Source organism: Malus domestica, chromosome 01, assembly GCF_042453785.1.
Source record: "Malus domestica chromosome 01, GDT2T_hap1".
Lineage (NCBI taxonomy): Eukaryota > Viridiplantae > Streptophyta > Magnoliopsida > Rosales > Rosaceae > Malus > Malus domestica.
The window spans coordinates 3,821,056-3,840,903 of NC_091661.1; the positions used below are offsets into that span (position 1 = coordinate 3,821,056).

At 39.1% G+C, this 19,848-nt stretch overlaps 1 long non-coding RNA gene across 1 annotated transcript; it reads right to left on the bottom strand.

Annotated features, from left to right (window-relative positions):
* Positions 1–13,046: 13,046 nt before the first annotated feature.
* Positions 13,047–17,561, bottom strand: LOC139196429 (uncharacterized). The gene is made up of 6 exons (XR_011581339.1): positions 17,323–17,561; positions 17,153–17,221; positions 16,959–17,057; positions 16,293–16,351; positions 14,924–14,993; positions 13,047–14,127 (listed from the first exon to the last, which is right to left on the bottom strand). It is a non-coding gene; the product is annotated as an uncharacterized lncRNA (long non-coding RNA).
* Between the last annotated feature and the right edge of the window lie 2,287 nt (positions 17,562–19,848).

Genomic DNA, 19,848 nt, shown 5'->3' on the forward strand with positions numbered 1-19,848 from the left:
CTCTTTCTTATATTTACAATGTATGAATCTGTTTTCCTTTGTTTTGTGAACATGAGGAACTAAGCCTTTTGGCTAGGGGGTTATTCAATACCATGATTATGCTTGCAAGATGAATTGATTACGTCTAATTGTTATTTCATGAATTGTGAATGCAATTTGCTTAACCGTTTGATTGATGACTTATTTTTGTGTGTTAATTAAGGTGGCCAACTTAGTTTTCATACAGGAATTTGAAGCTAAAACATAGGGAAGTTTCACCTAATAGTTACAACTTTATGTTTGCAAGTAGTGGAGGTCGCTTATAAACGATCGTGTTAAGTAAATTCTTGGCAAACGTTTCATGCTTTTCATAGTAACAATTGCCTCGTCAATGCTTATAGTTTTCATGAAGCTTAATGATCTTTGATTGTATCTTTATTGTGCTTTTCACGTAAGGAACTTTTAGAGAATGTTTTGAGTTGTTGCATGTGCATTCCCATCCAATTCAATAACGTAAGGAAGACTTGAAGGTTAAAAAAGTGCTATCACAGTTAACCTAGGGCATTGAGATTCATAGTTTATTGAAAGAAGCAATTGGAAATCAATTTGAATGCAAGTGTTTCATGTGTGGAGAAGATCCCCCTAGTTACCCCATATCTCATCAAATCACCTAATTTTGTCTAAGAATCTGTTTTCATTGTTCTTGTCTTAATTTAATTAATTTCGTCCAAAATCAACCACACCTTATTTCTTTGAGTCATATTAACTAGAACTTGTCTTAGAATTTGTTTTTAGGTGTTTTAGGTCATTAGAAAACCAAAATTCGTCCAAGTTGTGTTAGAGTCCCAAAACTGCCCACCTCTTGCTTTCTTTCTCCTTGTCCCTAGCTGAGGATGAATTGGTAAATTGTCTCCACATGCTTCGAGGTATCATTTTCACTTTCCTTATCTGTTCCCCAGGCAGATGTGGTAGACGAAGAGGAAGCATAAGATGATGAAGATGAGTACTCAAGAGCAAGGCTAGGTAAGCAATCAGGAAGGGGTTCTAGGCAGTCGGTTCCAGATCGGAAGATTGATACCAAGTGCTGGCTGATTACTCACTTTCTCCTTGTCCTAAAACAACGACAAGGAGAAGGACAGGGAGAAGGATGATATGAGATACTCTTGCTTTCAACCTTCATGATATGAAATACTTTTGCTTTGGATGGGTTGTTTGCAGAGGTACCCCAAGGAATAAGGAACACTGAGTGACTCAGGAGGGTTTGTTGGAAAGGCATTCTCGGAGATGACGGAAGGTTATGTATGTCTGCCTTGCCATGGAGGGTGAAGGTCAACATTTATAGGAAATAATAACCGGTACTGTTCTTTCACTCTTGTCGACAACCGTTGGATGATTGAACAGTAAACTTCAAGTGCTTTCTACTTCACCAGAAATCGTCGACAGATTGCCCATGATTTCCGTAAAGCTGAGTGTGCATGTGACAGGCGCTGACACGTCTGGAAAAGCAAGTGCCTCTTCGATATCTGGAATCGGCGTTTCGACAAACTGCCCGTGATTTCCGCAAAGCTGACTTTGCATGTGATAGATGTTGACACGTCTGGAAAAGCAGATGGTTGGAATCGGCGCTTTGACAAACTGCCCATGATTTCCACAAAGCTTACTCTGCATGTGACAGATGCTGACACGTCTGGAAAAGTAGATGCCTCTCGATATCTGGAATTGCCTCTTCGATCTCTGAAATCCCGTCGAGTGAAGAGGTTGCATGTGACAAGTGCGGACAAATCTGGAAAAGAAGATGGTTGGAATCGGCGCTTCGACAAACTGCCCATGATTTTCGCAAAGCTTACTCTGCATGTGACAGATGCTGACACGTCTGGAAAAGCAGATGCCTCTCCGATATCTAGAATTGCCTCTTCGATCTCTGAAATCCGATCGAGTGCAGAGGTTGCATGTGACAAGTGCGAACAAATCTGGAAAAGAAGATTGGCCGTGGTTTCTAAGCAAGCCCAGCTTTTGAGAAAGCTAGCGCCTATTTGATTTTTGAGTTGGCCTCTTCGATCTCTATAATCCCATCACATGCTGATTTTTATAGAGGTACGCAGGACGTTCAAAGCACACTTGAATTTCTGCCTATAGAAAACTCCTTTCTTGCACTTCTACGATCTTGACTTGTCCGACCTCTTCTTTCTTTAACACCTCTGAAAATGTCTGGCCCTTCCGACCGTCGTTTTGACTTGAACCTTGGTGAAGAGGCAGTTGATGTGCAAAATAACTTAACACACAAATTAAACCCTCTTGTTGACAATTGTAGTATATGTATAAGTAGGGATCGTTCTGGACCGGGGATTAGGAGGGCTTGCTAAAATCTCTAAACTGACTTAGATAGATAAAACTAAGCTTTAAAACACTTAACTAGACTCAAAAGACTCAAAACAAACTCAAGAGACTCAAAACAAGCTAAAAACACTCAAAACTGCCTAAAAACACAAACTGGGCAGTTTTTGAACTCTAACACTAATTTGGACGAAATTGAGTTTTAATTTGAACCAAAACACTTAAAAATACAAACTAAAGTACTTTCTAACTAATAAGACTCAATAAAGTCAAGGGGGTTTTGATTTTGGACGAAATTAAACTTGCAAAACAGATTGTAAATTGAAAACAGATTCTAGACGAATTTGGATCAAACTATGGATGATGGGCTAGCTAGAGGGTTCTTCTCCACACATGACACACTTGCATACAAACCAATTTTCAGTTGTTCGTTCAATAAATCATGAAACTCAACACCCCAGGTTAATTAGGTCCGCTTAAATTAACCTTCAAGTTCTCCTTAAGTTATTGAATTGGATGGGAAAGCGCATACAACAACTCAACACATTCTTCAAAAGTCCTTTACGTGAAAAGCACAATAAAGATACAATCCAAGATCATTAAGCAACATGAGAACTATAAGTATTGACGGGGCACTCGTTACTATGATGAGCATGAAACTTATGCCAAAAATTCATTTAACACGATCGTTTATAAGCGACCTCCACTACTTGTGAATATAAGTTTGTAACTATTAGGTGAAACTCCCTTATATTCTAGCATCATATTCATGCATGAAAACTAAGCGTGCACTCTTAACAAACATACACGAATACATTATCAATCAAGCAGTTAAACGAATTGAATTCACAACTTATGAAATCACAACCAAAAGTAATCAATTCATATTGCAAGCATGAACATGGTTTCGAATTACCCCCTAACTAAGAAGGGCTTAGTTCCTCATAAACGCAAAACAAAGATACATAAATTTAGACATTGAAAACAAAGAATGAAAACACCTAGAAACGCTCCAACAATCCAACATCTTGAATGGCAAGCACGTCCAAGGGTCTCCTTCTTTCTTCTTTGCTGCGACACAAGGGTGTTTGGTGATGATTTGTGGTGAATTATGGTGGTGGATGGATGTAGGTAGGTTATGGTGAAGGGTGGAGTGCTTAGAATGGTCAGCAAGGACCTTTATTTATAGGGGAAGGAAGGGCTACGAATTTGAAGTGGTTTTAGGGAAGGATTTATGTAGGAAAAGGAATGTGATTTTGGGTCAAAAAATAGGCAAGAAAGGTGCAGGAATTAAAGAGAAAAGGAAAGGGAAATTCGGCAGAAATTGTACGGCAGATTTAGGAATGTGTTTTGGGTCAGAAAATAGGCAAGAAAGGATGTAAGGTGTGGCATAGGGTTTTAGGGAAAAGGAAATATGTTTTAGGACATAAAATAGGAAGGAGAATCTCTCCCTTGTGCAGCAAGGGATGGAAGAAAACAGGAATGTGTTTAATTGCAAGAACTAGGAAAATAAGAAAGGGAAACAAGGAAGGTAAAGTAGGAAAAATAGTAAGGTGGGTGCGGCAAAGATTAGGGATAGGTCTAGGTCTTCTAGAAGCATTTATTTAGTGTCCTAAAATATTTAGGAAGCCTCCTTGCAGCTGGAACATAGGTGAATTAGGATTAGGAAAGTTTAGAGCCAAAGATGGAAACCTCCAAGAATAGAAACTTCCAACTTTAGAACTTTGGTTTCCAATTTTGAACTCTTCATTCTTTATTTGTCTTGAATCCAATTCTTCACATCTTTATTCAATCCTACGCTCATTTGATCTTCAATTTCGTCCATCTTCTTAGCTCCAAGCATGTGCAATCCATTTGATGTCCAAAACTGCTCCAAAAGGCTCCAAAATGCATCTTTTTGCATACTTTGTCCTTAAAACCTGAAATTGCACAAAAATGACTTTAAACACTAAAATAACTAAGGAAAACAACATAAATGCACAAGAACAAGCTAACTAAGTTGCATAAATATGCTCCTATCAGCAGTCCCGCCTTCTCCAAACAACATATGGCGCCCATCCTTCATATCCCCTACTGGTCCTCTTACCGTTGGGGATTCGGTGATGAAGAATGACATGACCGTTGCGGTGATGGCCCGGAACCTTGTCACTCCTAAAGATAACAGACTGCTTTCCAGACGGTCTGATGAGTTGGCTGTTAAGGAGTCTCTGGCTCTTAGTATGCAGTGTGCCTGTGTCCAACATGGCCCAACGCCTATTTGCTCGAACCCGTTAAGTTGAATCGTTGGCGGCTGAAGTGATGAGTCTCAAACAGGAGATTAGAGGACTCAAGCATGAGAATAAACAATTGCACAAGCTTGCACACAACTATGCCACAAACATGAAAAGGAAAATTGACCAGATGCAGGAATCTGATGGTCAGATTTTACTTGATCATCGGAGGTTTGTGGGTTTGTTCCAACAGCATTTGCCTTCGACTTCTGGGGCTGTACAACGTAATGAAGCTCCAAATGATCAACCTCCGATACCTCCTCCTTTTGTGGCCCCGCTGACTGCTGAGGCTCCGCCGACTACTGAGACTTCTCCTAAGCAGCCTTTGTGAAGGCTCCCTCTTGTATTTATCTACTTAATGTTCCTTTCTTTTTTTATGAATGTAAAAATACCTTGCATAACTGTCAGTGTTTCAAAAATAAACCCACATAAAAAACAATTAAACAAGCAACAAATAAAAATGATAATCAAGGCAAAATAAAACTGCAGAAAATGGAAGGTTTTTAGAAACGCAAAACTGATTGTGGAGCGATTCAAAAATCTTCCTCATTTGAATACATGGGTTGCCTCCCAAGAAGCGCTTGCTTTAACGTCTTCCAGCTGGATGATACCTCCATTTAAGCTTGAACAGGGCCCATGGCATGGAGGGGTACATTCTCCACGACTTGCTCCTCAAAGGCCTCATAATAGGGCTTCAAACAATGCCCATTTACCTTGAATTCTTGTTGCGTCTTAAAACTTTGTATTTGGACTGCACCATGAGAAAAAACATTAGTAACCACAAAAGGACCAATCCATTTGGAACGCAACTTACCAGGAAACAAGCGAAGGGGGGAATTAAAGAGTAACACTTTCTGCCCAATGGAGAATGATTTGCCTCGAATCATCTTGTCATGGAGAGCCTTCATCTTCTCCTTGTAAATTCGGGCGTTTTCATAAGCCTCATGCCGAATCTCTTCAAGTTCATTTAATTGGAGCTTTCTATGAATTCCCGCGGCATCAAGGTCCATGTTGAATGTTTTGACGGCCCAATTCGCCTTGTGCTCCAATTCTACGGGAAGATGGCATGGTTTGTCATAGATGAGCCGAAATGGGGACATGCCAAGGGGTGTTTTGTATGCCGTGCGATATGCCCACAATGCATCCTCCAAACGCGAGCTCCAATCCTTCCTTGTTGGCCCAATGGTCTTCTCTAGAATCTGTTTGATCTCCCTATTAGACACCTCGGCTTGCCCATTGGTTTGAGGATGATAAGGTGTTGAAACCTTATGGTTGACATTGTACTTCCTTAACAACGCCTCAATGGTCCGAATGCAAAAGTGAGACCCTCCATCACTGATGATTACTCGTGGCATGCCAAACCTTGCAAATATGTTGGTTCTAATGAAATCTGCAACCACTTTAGAATCATTAGTTCGGGTGACTTTTGCTTCCACCCACTTTGACACATAATCAACTGCAAGAAAAATATACATGAACCCATTCGAGGAAGGAAAGGGACCCATAAAATCAATACCCCAAACGTAAAAAATTTCAACATTGAGGATGGAAACCTGCGGCATTTGATCCCTTGCACTTATATTTCTTGTTCTTTGGCATTTATCACATGTTAAGCAAAAAGTTCTAGCATCCTTAAAGATACTAAGCCAATAGAACCCACATTGTAACACCTTAAGTGTTGTTCTTTGTGTGCCAAAGTGACCACCACATGCATATGTGTGACAAAAACTTAAAATTGAATGAAATTCATAATCATGCACACATCGACGTACAATCTGATCCAGGCAAAATTTCCACAAATATGGATCATCCCACACATAAAACCGTGCATCATGCCTAAGTTTATCACGTTGGTGCCTAGTGAAAGTGCTTGGAATTCGTTTTGACACCAAAAAGTTCACCAAATTGGCATACCAAGGCTCACTAACCTTTATGGACAGCAATTGTTCATCGGGGAATGTCTCGACAATGGGTAGGGACTCCTCATTATGCACCATTCGACTTAGGTGGTCAGCCACCACGTTTTCACTTCCCTTCTTGTCACGAATCTCTATGTTGAACTCTTGTAGTAGCAACATCCAACGAATTAGTCGGGGCTTGGCCTCCTTTTTGGTGAGCAAATACTTCAATGCTCTCAAGCATTTGGTCAATGAATGGCAATGGGAAGTGATCCTTCCTTGTGGTGGCATTAAGCTTCCTATAGTCGATGCACACCCTCCAACCGGTTTGAATGCGTTGAGGAACAAGTTCATTCTCGGCATTAGCTACCACTGTCACTCCGGATTTCTTTGGTACGCATTGAACAGGCGAAACCCACCTACTATCCGAGATTGGATAGACAACTCCACAATCTAGAAGCTTTATGATCTCCTTCTTCACAACTTCCATCATAGGAGGGTTGAGACGGCGCTGAGCCTTTTGAGATGTTTTAGACCCCTCCTCTAAAAGTATGCGATGTATGCACGTAGTAGGGCTAATTCCCTTGATGTTGGCCAATGTCCATCCAATTGCCGTTTTGTACTCCTTTAGCACCCTCACTAATTTACTCTCCTCTTGTGCCGTGAGTGAGGATGAAATGATGACGGGCAATGTCTCATCCTCTCCCAAGAAAACATACCTCAAGTGACTAGGCAATGGCTTAAGTTCAAGTGTGGGTGGCTGCACAACTGAGGGAAGCATTTTATTAGCCGAAACCGAACTTAAAATAGGGTCCAAAAACTTACCAGTTTGCGATGGCAATGACTCAAGGGCAGCCACCATCTCAATGATATCTTCACTAGGGGGCATGGCAATGGAATCCTCATGCATGCCGTGGGTTTCCTTGGTGGCTGTTTCAATGTTTTTCATGTTCTTTCCTTGTGCAATGACCAATTCAAGTGCATCGTCCTTCAAATTGTCAAAATGGTCCTACGCCAAAGAGTCAATTATATCAATAGCAAAACATGAATGATTTTCACTAGGAAACTTCATAGAATCAGAAAGATTGAAATTAATCACTTCCCCATCAAATTCCATCGTTAAAGTGCCATTAAGCACGTCAATCTTTGTTCGGGCCGTTTTCATGAATGGCCTTCCAAGGAGGATGGGTAATGAAGGGGTATGGTCCGATTCATCCATCTCAAGTACGTAGAAATCCGCCAGAAAGATCAAATGATTAACCTGCACTAAAACATCCTCCAAAACTCCATTTGGATAGGCATTAGATCTATCGGCCAATTGTATGATTACACCATCATTTTTTAACTCTCCTAGGTTCACAGATGCATAAATTGAATATGGCATGACATTTATAGATGCACCTAAGTCTAACATGGCAGATTCAAACCTAGTATTACCAATGACACAAGTAATCGTAAAACTACCCGGATCTTTGCATTTAGGGGGCAGTTTGCGTTGCAAGATGGCTGACACGTTCTTGCCTACTTTCACAACTTCCTTGGTCGACATTCTCTTCCTCGTGGTGCAAAGTTCCTTCAAGAACTTGGCGTACCTCGGGACTTGCTTGATTGCATCCAAAAGGGGTATGTTGACTTGAACTTTCCTAAATGTCTCTAGAATGTCCTTTTCAGCTTCTTCTTTCTTTGTTTGCTTGAACCTATTTGGAAAAGGAACATTCGAAGGAAAAACATTAGTAGGAACTGGATTTGACACGTTCTTACCTCTATTGGACAGATTGGATGACTTAGGATCACATAGGGCTTGCGGCAAAGGTGTTTCCACCTTTGCCGTGGGTGGTTTTTGTACTTCCTCTTCAATAATCAACTCCTCCACCTCGTTAGAACGTGATTTGGAGTGTTGGGGTTCAGATCCTACGTGCTTCCCACTTCGCAAAGTTATAGCTTTTGCAGATTCGAATCCACCTTTTGGATTGACCACGGTTGAGCTAGGCAATGATGTGAAAATTATGTTGACACTCAAATTAACCCTCTTTTTATCAATTGTAGCAAGTATGTAAGTAGGGATCGTTCTAGGCCGGGGATTAGGAGGGATTGCAAAATCACTTGGGCTTGACTCAAAAACGTAAAAACAAGTTTAAAACACTAACTAGACTCAAAGAATGTAAAACTAAACTTTAAAACACTAAAACAAACCAAAAGACTCAAAACAGCAAATAAACACTCAAAACTGCCTTAAAACCACTTTCTGGGCAGTTTTGGACACTAGGGAAGAATTTGGACGAAAATTGGTTTAAACTTGACTCAAGACACCTAAAAACACAAACTAAATGGGTTTCTAACTAATATGACACTTAAAACTAAAGGGGGATTGATTTTGGACAAATTTTGAAAACAAAACAAAACTTTGTAAATTGAAAAGACTCTAAAACGAATTTGGTTTAAATGGATGGATGGAAGGCTAGCTAAGGGGTTCATCTCCACACATGTCACACTTGCATATAAAACGATCTCTAATTGCTTTTCAATAAACCATGAATTCCCAACGCCCCAAGTTAATTAGGTCCGCTTAAATTAACCTTCAGATTTTCCTAATGTTATTGAATTGGATGATTGCATACGACAACCCAAAGCATTCCCCACAAGTCCCCTACATGATTGCATAATAGAGATACAAGCAAGAATCATTAAGTTCTATGAAAACCATAAGCATTGACGAAGCACTTGTTACTATGATTGCATGAAACTTATGCCAAGAATTTACTTAACACGATTGTGATCAACAACCTTTACTACTTGTGAATATAAGTTCATAACGATTAGGTGAAATTCCCTTATATCCTAGCATCAAATTCATGCATGCAAACTAAGTGTCGACCCTCAATCAACATACAAGAATAAGTTTTAATTCACATAGATAAGCAAATTGAAATCACAACTTATGAAACGCAATTAAAAGTAATCAAATCATATAGCAAGCATAATCATGGTTTCGAATCCCCCCCTAGCCAAGGGGGGTTTAGTTCCTCATACTCGCAAATAAACAAAGATAAATAAATTTAAACATTAAAACAAAGATAGAAAACACCTAGAAACGCTCCACAATCCAAGCTCCTTGAATGGCATGCACGGCTCCAAGTTGTCTTCCTTCTTCTCCTTGCAAACTCACGGCACACAAGGTATGTTTGGGTGAATGGTGTAGTGAAAATATGGTAGAGGATGGTGACTAAATGGTGCAGCAAAGGATGGTATTTATAGGCTGAAATTCGCAGCCCCTATGTAGCAAAGGAAAAGGATTTAAAAGCCTAATTTGTATAGGATAATAACACACAATCCTTGAAGGAAAAGGCTAAGGCTTTTAGAAACCAAGGGGGAAAGGAATAATCAGGTTTCTAGAAGTTCTAGAAAGGTTTGGGGCGTCACTTTTGTAGGACAAGGGATAAGGCCTTCTAGAAAGGTTGTTTTGTGGCTGATTTCTAGAAAAAACAAGGGATAAGGTGTGGCACCTTTGTAGGAGTGGATAAGGGCTTCTAGAAACCAATTTTAATGTGTCCTAATCTGAAAATAAATCCCCCATGCAGCTGGAATTAAATTAGGATAGGATTAGGATAGGATAAGATAAGATAGGATTGGATAGGATAGGGTTTGGATAATGTTTTGGATAAGGTTTCTTCACTTGAGCTGATTCTTTGGCTTCAACTTCCCTTCTTCAAGTAGGAAACCTTGTTTGAGTAGGAAACTTCAATCTTCTAGGAATCCAACTTCAACTAGGAATCCATCTTCAACTAGGATTTCATCTTCAATTAAGCACTTTCCCACTTCAATTAGGAATCTTTGTATCTTCAATTCTTCAACTTCAAAACACATTCCTAGCTTCATCAATCCTTCAAATTCGTCCGTCCCTTGTGCTTCATGTGCATGAACTCCATTCTAGCCCAATTTTGCTCCAAAATGCTCCAAATTGCATCCTTTTGCTCACATTGTCTCTAAAACCTGAAAACACATGAAAATAGCTTAAAAGACTACTTTAACTAAGAAAACACAACATAAATGCATAAGAACTAGCTAACTAAGGCACATAAATATGCTCCTATCAGGCAACTTGCCTTGCTCTCGAAACTGCCCCATAAACTCGGCAATTTGCCCCACTTGCTTCTCCAACTCGTCCACCTTCTTGTCCCTAGTTTGCATGCCCTGCGCCATAGAAGTTAGTAAATTAAAAATCTGATCATTATCAGTAGAAGAACCTGATTTTTGAGCGGGTTGTGCTTGGGGTTGAGTTGGTGCAAACGGCTTTTGATAGAAACCCGGGGGTTGTTGCCTAAATGTGCTTTGTTGTTGGCCTTGTTGGGGTTCTCGCCATTTGAAATTTGGATGATCACGCCAACCGGGATTGTAAGTATTAGAAAAGGGGTCATTCCTCGGTTGGTATTGGTTGCCAAATCCCACGGCATTGAGGGTCTCCCAACCTCCATTCTCTATCAATTGTGGGCACTTGTCCGTAAGGTGTCCTTGCATGGAGCATACGCCACAAGCTGCCACGTTTTGCACTTTTGGACCTTCCACCACCTGAGAAAGCAAAGTAGTAAGGTTAGCCATTTGATTTTAAAGTTCGGTTATGGCACTTACCTCATTCACTTGGTGTTGTCGTGGGTTGCTCCTTTGTCCAACACCTTCGTATTGTTGGGCATTCAACGCTCGATTGGAGATTAATGTCTTGGCTGCCGTGGGGGTCTTGTCCACCAAGGCTCCTCCCGCCGAGGCATCTAGCATTTGACGTTCGATTGGTAGTAGCCCCTCGTAGAAGTATTGTAGAAGAAGTTCCTCTTTCATTTGATGCTGTGGACATGAAGCAACAAGAGATTTAAAACGTTCATAGTAAGTAGGAAAAGATTCACCTTCATCTTGTTGAATTCCACTTACCCTTTTTCGTAGGACGATGACTCGAGAAGTTGGGAAAAACCTCTCCAAGAAAGCCCGTTTCATGCTCTCCCAAGATGTGACCGTTTCGGGAGATAATTCAAACAACCAATCTTTCGCCTTTTCCATGAGAGAAAAGGGAAAAGCCTTCATCTTCAATATGCTCCCGTCAACATTGATTGGAGTCATGCTTGAACACACCACCTCGAACTCTTTCAAGTGTTTCTTAGGATCCTCCATGGACAACCCATGGTACTTGGGAATGTGGTGTAGCAAACTTGACTTCAACTCGAATTCCTCGGTCTTTCCTTGGGCAGCCGCGGGATATTAAATACATAGAGGTGCGGCATTGTCTAATCCCGAAGCCGAAAGCTCCTTGATTGTACGATTGTCTTGTGCCATGGCTTCCTCTACTTCACCCACTCTTGTCGTGGGTTCCTCTTCTTCAAACTCAACTTCAGCTTCTGAATTTGAATTTGATTCACTAGGTTTTGGATTCTTCCTTTTTCGTCTCAATTCTCGCTCAAAATCGTCGTCAAAGTCCAAGATGTGTTCACGAATCGAATGAGAACTCCGAGTCATAAACTAGTACCTAAAAACAAGAAAACAAAACAAGGTCAGAATCTGGAATTCATTAAAACAAACTGAAATAAAACAATCCAAGGGATTAGCAATGTTGCTAATCCCCGGCAACGGCGCCAAAAATTTGATGCGAAATATATAAGCACACAAATTAAACCCTTTTTTTATCAATTGTAGCAAAGTACGTAAGTAGGGATCGTTCTAGGCCGGGGATTAGGAGGGATTGCCAAATCACTTGAAACTGACTCAAAACGTAAAAACAAAGTTTAAAACACTAAACTAGACTCAAAGAATGCAAAACTAAACTATAAAACACCAAAACAAACCAAAAGACTCAAAACTGCCTTAAAAACACTTTCTGGGCAGTTTTGAACACCTAACACTAAATTGGACGAAATTGGGTTATGACTTGACTCAAGACACTTAAAAACACAAACTAAATTGATTTCTAACTAATCTAACACTTCAAAATAAATGGGGATTGAGTTTTGACGAAAATTGAAAACAAGAACAAACTTTGTAAATTGAACAGATTCTAAAACGAATTTGATAAAAGTGAATGGATGGAAAGCTAGCTAAGGGGTTCTTCTCCACACATGTCACATTTGCATACAAAACGATTTCCAATTGCTTCTCAATAAACCATGAATTCCCAACGCCCCAAATTAACCGTGAATTGCACTAATTAACCCTCAGATTTTCATAAAGTTATCGAATTGGATGATTTGCATACGACAACCCAAAGCATTCCTCACAAGTTCCCTGCATGAATTGCATAACAAAGATACAAGCAAAGATCATTAAGGTCTATGAAAATCATAAGCATTGGTGAGGCACTCGTTACTATGAATTGCACGAAACTTCTGCCAAGAATTTACTTAACACGATTGTGATCAACAACCTTTACTACTTTTGAATATAAGTTCATAATGATTAGGTGAAATTCCCTTATATCCTAGCATCAAACTTATGCATGAAAATTAAGCGTGCACTCTCAACCAACACACACAAATCAGTTTTAATTCATGTAGATAAGTAAATTGAATTCACAACTTATGAAACGCAATTGAAAGTAATCAAATCATATAGCAAGCATAAACATGGTTTCGAATCCCCCCCTAGCCAAGGGGGGGTTTAGTTCCTTATACGTACAAAAGAAAGAGTATAGAATTTAAACATTGAAATCAAAAGAAAGAAAACACCTAAACGCTCCAACGATCCTAACTTGAATGGCATGCACGTCCAAGGCTTCTCCTCCTTCCTCTTTGCTGCAGCACAAGGTTTTGGGGACAGGTTTGGATGGTATTTGTATGGAGGAATGGATGGGAAATGGTATGGTGGTGTTTAGGATGGATGGGGGGGGTGTGGCAAAAGAGAGAAAGATGGCTGAAAATGTGTTTGTGACGTAGTGTATGAATGTGTAGATGGGTTTGGCTAAAAGAATGGATGGAGAATGGGTGGTGTGGCTGATTGTGTTTTTGATGTAGTGTCCTCTGTAGTGTTCTTCCCTTCACTCCCTATTTATAGAAGCTCCAAAGCAAAGAATCATTCAAGTGGCTTCAATAAACAATACAAACAAAGACCAAAATGATGCAAAAATAGCTAGTTTACATGCTCTTTTATCATTGTGTCTTGCCTTTAACAAAAGGCAATCATTCCTCTTTTGCTAATTCAACTCCTTTGTAGCTGTCCATGTGCCTTCATTCTTCAATTTCTGATGCATTTGCCTTGTATTCCATCCCTTTTCCCCATGTATTAGCTGTTAGACAACTTTCACACACATGTTTTGCATCATTTCATCTTGCAAACATCAACTTTCGGCCACTTTATACCTCTACACACATGCTATGCATCATTTCAGCTTGCAATTATGTTTGTAGTTGCTGAAAATGTGAATACATCTTGTAAAGCAATCCAACAAATGGCATCTTTCACTTCTTTTCTTTTCAAATTGTTCCTTAAGTGTATGTATCTGCACACTTCCACACTTCAACTTCATTATTCAGATTTTTGCATGTGTTGAAACCCTTTTTAAAACACCAAAAAACGTCCATCCCACTTGCTCCATATGCATGCAATCCATTTTGGCCCAAAATTGCTCCAAATTGCACCAAAATGCACTTTCTTTCCAACTTTGTTATTAGGACCTACAAACACACGAAAATAGCTTAAAACACTCTTATAAGCAATAACTAACTAAGTAAATGCAAGAAAACATGTTAACTAAGTCGCATAAATATGCTCCTATCAATCCCCGGCCTAGAACGATCCCTACTTACATCTTTACTACAATTGTCAATAAGAGGGTTTAATTTGAGTGCTGTTTTATTCCACATCATGTGCCTCTATTACGTGGCACAATCTCATTCTCTTGGTCACTTAGTGATTAAAGATTCATAATCATCTGACTTTGAATTTAATTAAATTTGATATCAAAGATCGAGATCAAAACCTTAAAAAAGCACATCTATTTAACCTCCACTCTTGATATCAAATCCAAAAATAAGTGACTATTCAATTTTTGATGTTCAGGTGACAGAAGAACATTTATATTATGTGGCATGCCTCATCGCTACAAGGTCTTACCTCTAATTTTATTCAACGTTGTAAAATGATTCACGTCAACTCGACTACCATCTAGTTTTGGCTTGGAAATAAGACTCTAATTCAATTACAATGTATATCAAACTTACAATACTAGCTTCTAACATGCTGGCACACTCTGACCTGGAATGTTCATAAGACTCCGAATCAAGCTATGTTGGCCGACACCTAGAAGGTGACGAAGCCATAAAGTGTGATGGTGTGGAAAATTGTGAATAATTTTAAACCTAAGAGTGCCTAAATACCAGAGTGCACCGGTGAGCGGGAATGGACCCACTTCACAAGTGATGTTAGAGCATAAGCAAGTACAGAAAAAAAAAATTTATATAAGAATCGTACCCTCGAAATAGTCTCCGATACTAAGAATCACCGCGAGTCTTTGGTGATAATAAAACTCAACTAATAATACCTGGAGGGTGAAAACAAGACAAGGGTGAGTGGCCATGTAAGTAAAATACTAATAAACATATAACACATGTAATCCCTCGTTACAACACCTGTATAATTTCCAGAGAAATCATAATGCAACACAACACAGCATCTCATCAATAATATCAAATAATCATACGATTAATAACTCATAATAGTACGCAAGTCATAGTCACCTCTAGTGACCTATACGACATAATCATATGTCATCACATATCTCATCAATCATGGCTAGCATATAAGTCAGAGTCACCTCTAGTGACCTATACGACATAATCATATCTCATCAATCATGACTAGCATATAAGTCGGAGTCACCTCTAGTGACCTATACGACATATTCATATCTCATCACATATCTCATCAATCATGGCTAACATATAAGTCAGACTCACCTGTAGTGACCCATACAACATATTCATATCTCATCAATCATGGCTAGCATATAAGTCGGAGTCACCTCTAGTGACCTATACGACATAATCATATCTCATCACATATCTCATCAATCATGGCTAGCATATAAGTCGGAGTCACCTCTAGTGACCTATACGACATAATCATATCTCATCAATCATGGCTAGCATATAAGTCGGAGTCACCTCTAGTGACATATACGACATATTCATATCTCATCACATATCTCATCAATCATGGCTAGCATATAAGTCGAAGTCACCTCTAGTGACCTATACGACATATTCATATCTCATCACATATCTCATCAATCATCTAATACCATATACTTGCTTGAATTTACTTAAACTTACCTGAACTTACCTGAATGTCCTACGTTCACCTTCGCACTTCAGAGCGCTCACAGCAACACAATTATATATAATACATCATATACCAATTCATATACGAATTATAAACTTATATGCATGGCATTCAAGGCATAATCTCATTTAAATATATTTCTGGGAAAATACCAAGTATATAAATATATACTGAAAACCAAAAGCCCACACACATTGCTCAATTCCTTAAACAAGGCTATGGTCTCGATTATTTAATCTTATTTCTTATATGGCTGCATCTAACGTCTCGTTAGACTGCCTAAGTACCCTAAACAGGGATCAAGTCATTCGTAGTTCGCAAAGATCATTTATAGTGATACGCATATGGATAGATCACGATGAAATCTAACTCAACCATTTCATAGTATTTTATAACATATAAATATATATGTCATGGCATAAATTTCTTAGTTTTATTTAAAAACATTATAGAATTATCAATCATGAAACATATGATGAGCAAGAAAGAATCCACTCACTTGGAGTCCGTGCTACAACTTCCTAGCACAACCATCGGGGAGTCTCGAGTGATCGACGCCTGCGGCCAATTATTAACCATATCTTAGAATCCTCATCAATAGAATACGTAATTCACATAAAACACATCCTCAAGGACATTCTAAAATAGTTTGAGACACATTGACCATAAGTCAATCGTTGATCAAAGATGGATGGTAGGGTCTACAACCCTGTATAACTCGATCTGGAAGATCCGCATATTATATTTTCAATCCGCAACTTCCTAAGATACACATTATGCTTTTAGAATAACATACTAAAATTTCATTGCGATCCAACGGTCGGATCTCCGCCAATTGCCAAAACCAAGTGGCGGTTAACATTTATTTTATAAACTTACACGTCCAATTCGGGAAGATCCGTACGTTGGATTAATGATCTGTAAGTTTCTATAGTCCTCAAATATTATGTACTATAATGTATTAAATTTTGGTGACGATCCAATGGTCGGATTGTCGATTACTATTCTAATCAAATGGTGGACTTAATGGGACTTTCCCTGAAATCTGCAGATTTTGCAGATTTCCTGAACGATCTTTGGAACTCCATATCTCACTTGTTTTTCAACCAAATTCAACCTATAATATACCAAATCGAAGCTAGAGAAATGTAGAACAAAATTATACCATCTTGGAGTCCAAATGATGGCCGGAGGTTGTCGGAAAATGGTTTGAAAGACGGCTGTCCGCGAGAAAACTGGTAACTCGCCGGAATTTCTGGGCAACCTTTCAATGTCCATAATAACTTTGTCAATACTCAACGAAAACAAGTGATTCAAAAACGAAAATCATATTTCTTGACGAGACGAAGAAATTGGTACCTTACAAGATGGCTATCTCGCCGTGCTTTGGCCGAAAAATGCCACGAAAGTGGCGGATGTTGCCAGAAACTGGGCAAACTTTAAATCGTTATAACTTTCTCATTTCTCCACCAAATCACACGATCCAAACATGAAAATTCATCTACACAACATGAGGAATCGATTTATACCTGTGACTAAGGCCAAATAGGCCGGGAAGAGCTCAAATTTCACTCAAACCCGCCGGAACCCTAAGATGGGTGTTCTTCGATTCGACTTCCTCAATGTTCCAACGACCCTACAACTGATTGGGTCTTGTTCTTAGGTTCAGGGGGAGTTGATTAAGGGTGGTGGTGGGTGAAACTCGCCGGAATTTGCTCGTGTGGGTGTGCGGGTGTACAGACGGGAGGGGAGGTTTGTTTCCTCCTTTTCTTTTCCTCTTCTTAATTGGTTGCTTTTTCCCTCCCTTTAAAAATCTGATTGGCCCTCTTTTTAATAAACTAACTTAACATTTAACTCGTATGTGGGAATTAAATAATTTCCACAATCTATAGTTCACAACATATAATGTCCATATCTATACCGTTATAATTCGGATTTGCAAACGGTTTTTGACTATGCGTTCGTACTAACGAATATTACACAATTACGCTAAAAGAAAAAGTCATAAGTTCCTCTAGACGATGGTCGACAGAATTCAAAATCCTCGCCTTTAGAGCATATTTGTAATTTCACATTTTAAAATTTATAAAATAATAAAATTTAGGACGGGTTGTTGATGTGAATTTTAACTTGACACACAAATTAAACCCTATGGATGACAATTGTAGTATATGAGCAAATAGGGATCGTTCTAAACCGGGGATTAACTAGGGATGCTAATCAATGTGAAACTGACTCAATAACATAAAAACATAATGTATAACACTAAATTAGACTCAATTAATACAAAACTAGAGTTTAAAACACTTAAACCAACCAAAAACTCAAAACAGCAACTAAAAGACTCAAAACTGCCTTAAAACCACTTTCTGGGAAGTTTTGAGTACCTAACACTAATTTGGACGAAATTGGACTAAAACTTGACTCAAGACACTTAAAAACACAAACTAAATTGATTTCTAACTAATCTAACACTTTAAAATAAATGGGGGATTGATTTTGACGAAATTAAAACTTTGAAAACAAACTTAAAGCAAAACAGATTGTGATGAAATAGAATGATGAGAAACTAGTTAGAGGGTTCCTTATCCACACATGAACATATGCATAAAATTTGATTCCCAGTTATGACTTCAACAAACAATGAATGACAATGCTTCAAGTTAATTAGGTTCGCTTAAATTAACTTTCAGATTTCCCTAGATTCATTGGATTGAATGGGATACGCATTACAACCAAACTATTCCTCATCAAAGCCCCTAACTATGGAATACGCATGATAGAGACATTCAACAAAGATCATTAAGTTCAACGGAAATCATAAACATCGACTAGGCATTCATAACTATGGAATACGCATGTTAATCCAACCTAGGGTTTACTTAAACACAATCGTGACTAGCGATCTTTACTACTCATGAATATAAGTTCATAACGATTAGGTGAAATTCCCTTATATCCTAGCATCAAGTTTAGGCATGCAAATTAAGTGTCGACCCTCAACCCACATACATAAACAAGTTCTTAATCAAAACAGAAAAGTAAACCACATCTAAAGTTCATGAATTCATAACTGGAGTAAATCAAATCATAACCAACATATGTCCATGGCTTCAAATTCGCCTCTAACTAAAAAGAAATTAGTTCCACATGTTTAACATAATTGAAAAGCAAGTTAAATTAAACATGAAAACAGAAACAAGAGAAGAAAGAACTCCAAACACTCCACTAATGGCAGATTGCATGTGCAAGGTTTCTCCCTCCTTTGGACTACACGGCACTACTTCTTTCTCCTTCAATGGTGGCTGCACGAGGTGGTGATGGTGGTGGAAAGGTGCGGCTAGGGTTGTAGAAGTCTGAAATATGGGAGTTTGGGGGTGGAAGGCTGCGGCAAGAACTTAGAACTAGGGAGAATGATGTTGGTGGTTGCGGCAAAGGGCTTAGGGTAAATTTCTGGAGTGAATGGATGATATGGGAGGTGGTGGTTCGGCCAAAAGGGTTTTAAGGAGTATATATAGGCACTTCAAACCCTAGCAATCAGATTAGGGTTTCTAGAAACCCAAATCCACCAGAAAACAGGTTAAAACAATGAGAATTTTTAGTGGGAAAAGGCCTAGGGTGCGGCTGGTTTGTTAGGGTTAGAGATGGGCCTTCTAGAATGCCTTGCAAGGCAAGGAAATCAGGTATTTAAAACCCTAGGTGCGGCATAGGATTAGGGAGATCAGATTTGGAAATGGGCTAGGGTTTAGGTGCGGCATAGGGTGAATATCCACAAAGAATTAGGGCTTAGGTCCACTTAGTTTTAGACAGGGATTTGTATAACCCAAATCCACAACTAAAGGCCCTAATAAGTGATAGGGGCATATTTATGCGCCTTAGTTAGCTAGTTCTTATGCATCTTTGTTATGTTTTCTTCGTTAAAGTAGTCTTTTAAGCTACTTTCTTGTGTTTTCAGGTTTAGCGGATGTATTACATGAAAGGATGCAATTTGGAGCTTTTGGAACAAAAAGTGAGCTTGAATTGAAAAGGACATGCTTGGAACGCAAGGTTGGGAT